Source organism: Limulus polyphemus, unplaced genomic scaffold (genome assembly GCF_000517525.1).
Source record: "Limulus polyphemus unplaced genomic scaffold, Limulus_polyphemus-2.1.2 Scaffold170, whole genome shotgun sequence".
NCBI classification, from domain to species: Eukaryota; Metazoa; Arthropoda; class Merostomata; order Xiphosura; family Limulidae; genus Limulus; species Limulus polyphemus.
Genome location: NW_013665780.1, coordinates 55,657 through 60,786, shown reverse-complemented (window position 1 = coordinate 60,786; position 5,130 = coordinate 55,657).

The window sequence follows — 5,130 nt, the reverse complement described above, 5'->3', positions numbered from 1 at the left end:
TAAAAGTAGTTTATTCTTTCTCAATTCAACTTTGCAATACACTTAATTTCCACAGACACTTTAACTTCGAAAGGTATTTAAAAGCTCTTTTCAGCACAAAATATGCATACATTCAGATAATGGAGATGTGTCCAGATCAGGAATTTAGAATATCCAAGATTGTGATATCCCTTGTACTTATGGTGTAAGAAAACAAAGGAATAGATCAACTTGGGGCACCAAGACCATCCAGAAAGAAATGTAACGAGTCATATCCCCCACGTAGTATGCAAAGTGCAGAGTCTTGTAATAGGTGAGAAACCACAAACACAAAAGACATTGTCAACAGCTGTCCATGTCTTTCAGACAACAGTAACAACATTATCAAGGATGATCTCCGTCAGGAAAAACGACTTACAATAATCCCCGACATTCCACGTGTGTGATAATCACTTACACCCCTAACCTTTTTAAAATCATTTTTCACATCTTAGTATCACTGTATCTATTAATACTACTATAGAGAGCTTGGTAATTTTTCACATAATTCATAAAAACGTTAATGAAACAGTACTGAAGCTGCTTGGAAAATGTCAATAAGAAACATCTACAGTTTATCAACAATACTAAAACTTAGAAGGGATGGTCGATACAACTACAGTTTTATTAAAAACAGTAACATTTATAAGTGATAGTTGACACACCTACTGTCTTATCAACAATAGTAAAATGGAGTAAGGATAGTATACAACAGTTCTTTTAAGTAGGGATAAATACAAGTTGTGATATTGTTAGGTTAAAAATAATGGTAGCAAAACAATAAAAAAGGGGAATAGACTGAATTCTTGTTGATTTTAATAGTAACTAGACCACCGTGACCCGTTGGGTCAACCACTATTCAGATGTTATGAAGAATTCGAGCTAATCTCAATATTGCACACCAATGATGGTTTATTTTGAGATAATTTAATTAAATATTTCAATCCTTTCGTGTTATTTATAATTCTAGAAAAGATGTTTGATTTTTGATCGGGAGTAAAAGGAAAGACCATTTCATTTTTCAAAAAAAGAGAAGTAAGAAGTTTCGTAAAAAGCGCGAACGATAGTGTGAATGATTTTTTGACTGAGAAAATAAGCAAACAAACAATCTCAGAGTTTTAGTAGCATATAGATAGATTCTTCAAGATCTTGTTTTTGTCATCTTACGCCTTTTAATGAAGATGGGAACATTGACAGGGAAATAATATAATAGTCAATGCTCGGCAAGAGGTTTTCGTTTATAAAATTTTGTTGTTGTTCTGGACTTGATATTTATTTTATTACCTCGTCTCCATAGTTACAATTTGCAAATAGTCAATAGTATTGTAGGACCATTTTATTGTTGTTCTTTCTAAAATAACACATTTTCATCTCATCATTTAACTTCTGTTGTGCATATATTGTTGTATAGAAGATATTTTAAAGTGATTCATCAGGTGGAAAACGAAGTTTTATAATAATGGAATGTACAAAAAGTGACCCGAAAACGGCGCTAACTCGGTTACCCGTGGCTCGATTTTAACGAAACTTGTTTTATTCTGTTTCTATTCTCATTTCATTACAAATATGGCACTATTGCGCGCCGTTTTTGCTGTATTTAATTACAGACAGCACACACACAAACAAACAAACAATCTCAGAGTTTTAGCAATATATAGATAGATAATCAAACAGTGTACATACAGTAATTTTTCAGAGTGATTTATTTTTGGTTTTATACATTCAGTTATATTACAGAACACATTTACTTGACAAATTTTTTATGAACTAATCTATTTCACGAAACATAAACTCTTCTTCAATACTTCCAAAAATAAAGTATTGCTTTACTCTTACTATACAAGACAAAACAGATGACAACAAGTTATTTATTGTCTATTATATTGAATACCAACAAAGCCACTGATTTTTTTATGAATTACCATATTCTTGTTTTCTTCATATCAATAACATAAACCAAATTACATTTTAATCAAAAAGGCATTAAAAAAGTTTAGAAATCTGTGCTCAGAAAAGAAGTTGTTTAAAACATTTCCTTATAAAAACCATGTATTCACTATAGGTAATGTAACTTTAAATTAAAGTACACAAACTAGTAAACACTTTGTTTGAGGGATTGAAAATGAATTCAACTTCAACACATTTTCAAAGGATGTCAATACTTTGTTTATGGAACTTTGGTTTTTATAAACTTTATTTTTATTCAGAGCTACACTATATGATTTATTATAAACTGTGAAATTAATTTTTACATGCACAATAGCAAAAAATGACAGAGAATACTGTTTGAGACACTAGGAAAACATAGATTATAGTTGTCTTTATAGAAATGCAACTTCTTAAATATCTTTCAACTTTTGGTGTGATGCAGCTTAGAAACCTGACATCAGAAGTCAACTTGTATCGTTCACAAAAGAAGGTACTACCGTTAAAAGTGTGCACTGTTTACATCTAGTGACTAGTAATTTAATATTCCTGTAGTTAACATTAGACTAAACCTTAGCCATATCTATAAAAAACAAACGTTTAGTATCAAAAGTTACAAAATATTTCCAATCAAGGTGTTTTTGTGATAACAAAGGTAACATACAACTAATAAAACAATTTTATACTATATAACAAGATGATGATGAAGTTACATCTTAAACTTCTGAAAGCTGAGTTTAGTTTTGTTATGGTCTATTTGAAACAATTGTGAACTTCATTTTACTAGGATATACATTTCATGTTTTTATAGAGAAGAAAATAAATGCAAGACAATTTTATTAAAATTATTATGATACAATGCTCTAAAATTTTTTGTTATAAATTTCAAGAAAACATTTTTATTAACTATACCATATGACATGACCTGTGAATACCAGGTTATTAAACAGACTAGATATCTATTTTTTGGTTTCAAGTTCATGTTATTTGAAGAAAATAGCACAGCATAACCTGCAAATTGTTATATTTCTTAACTGTCCATTCACACAGTGAATCCAATATCCTTAGCTATTTTAAGCAGTTGGAGTTGGTAGAATTTTGTAGTCAGGGCTTATTTTAAAAGTTACATCATTATGTATGTATATCTTCAGTAACTGAGGCCAAAAGTACATAAAATATGAGTAACTGACTTCATTGAAGATATCAATTGGATTTCCTTTAGCAGTGTACATATCTTTCAATATTGAGGATAAACTAGTCATTAGACAACCCTTTTATTAGAAGGGTATTCACAACAGCTTTGTTGGAGAAACTAATTTCCAGACATTCATCATGTTTTTGTCATTAATTTTTATGCAAAAAGCAGAGCATTTAAAAACAATGTCTACAATCTAGGTGTTGATAATTTAGACATGATTATCATCATCTACTTTGATGCCATTAACCAAACAAACATGTTTGTTCATTGTTTTTGTCACCTGCTTTGGTGACATTAACCAAACAAACATGTTTGTTCATTGTTTTCGTCATCTGCTTTGATGCCATTAACCAGACAAATGGGTTTTTAGTTTGTGGTTCTTGCCATCTACACTGATTTCATTAACCAGAAAAATGTTTGTAGTTTCTGTCATCTGCTTTGGTGACATTAACCAAACAAACATGTTTGTTCATTGTTTTTGTCACCTGCTTTGGTGACATTAACCAAACAAACATGTTTGTTCATTGTTTTTGTCGCCTGCTTTGGTGACATTAACCAGACAAATGGGTTTTTAGTTTGTGGTTCTTGTCATCTACACTGATTTCATTAACCAGAAAAATGTTTGTAGTTTCTGTCATCTGCTTTGATGCCATTAACCAGACAAATGTGTAGCTACAATTGTTCAGACCTAAATTAGTTACTTTTATATATTAAATATAGATTTCACCTGTAGAAAAGTTTATAAAAAAAGAACAATATACATATTTAATATATTTAGTTCATTACTGCTATTCCAGTGTTATATTAATGCTTAATAAAAACAAGTATGTTAACTTTGAGAAATAGAACCTGGTAAACTAATACGAAAAAGAATCAAATTTCTACAAAGCAAGCTAACTTATCATACAGAAACAACAACAAAAGTTAATTTTAAAAAATACAAAACATTTCCAGTCTTGGTGTTTTAGTGGTAACAAATGTATCACACAGTGTTGATTACAACAAATTATTAAAACCCTAGAAAAATGTCTTATTAAAATGTTTTCTTTCATTTTTTCTTTGTACTAGTGAAATGTGAATAAAAACATAATTTTTGAGGTTTTAACATAAGGATTGTCTTAAGAAGCCATGATACTTACTTAGCAATATATAAGAAAACAAACTGATTGTAGAAAATATTTTCATGATATTCTGGTATCCTAATAAAATTTTGTATAGTTCATTATTAATCTCTTCCTTCATTATTTTTACTTACAGTAATAGTAGGAAATATACACTTGAAAACCTAGAAAGTTTAGATGCTAAAAAGAAAATTCTAAATATAAAGAATGAAGTCAAACTGGAATACATTTGATGCTAAAACAACACACTGATATGTAAAATGCCAGTAAATGATACTGTTGAACACTATTTATAAATGAAACTAAAATGCTGCACTGATGATAAAAATAATACAAAAAACATACTTGACAACATAGTTAAAAGCATTAATACATTATAGTCAATAAAATCTTCATAATTTTGCTGGCTCCACTAATGTGAATAATGAGATATATAAAAGAACAACAATAATGGTTTGGTTTTAAGTCAAGTTTGAAGATTGTTTTTTAATTCTTACATCTCAGTTTGAATTTAAATTATTTGGATGAGAAAAATATTTAAATATTGAGGTAACTGTGAATTGTGAGCACATTTTCTTGAAGATGACTGGCTGGAGCCAGCCAAAAACATGTAGATGTTATTGATATTAATATATTCATGCTTTTAACAATGTTTTCATGTGTGGTTTTTAACTGTTAATGTTATTACTGTTTATATTTGGTAGAAATTTAAAGTAGACGGTGTTAGATAATTATTATTAAACGATTACACAAATTCTTTTGAGTGATAGTTAGATGAGAATTTATTTATCTCCTGAAACATTTATTATTATGGAAAACAAGTTAAAAACTTGTCAACTACATAGAAATTTACAAAAATGTATTCTT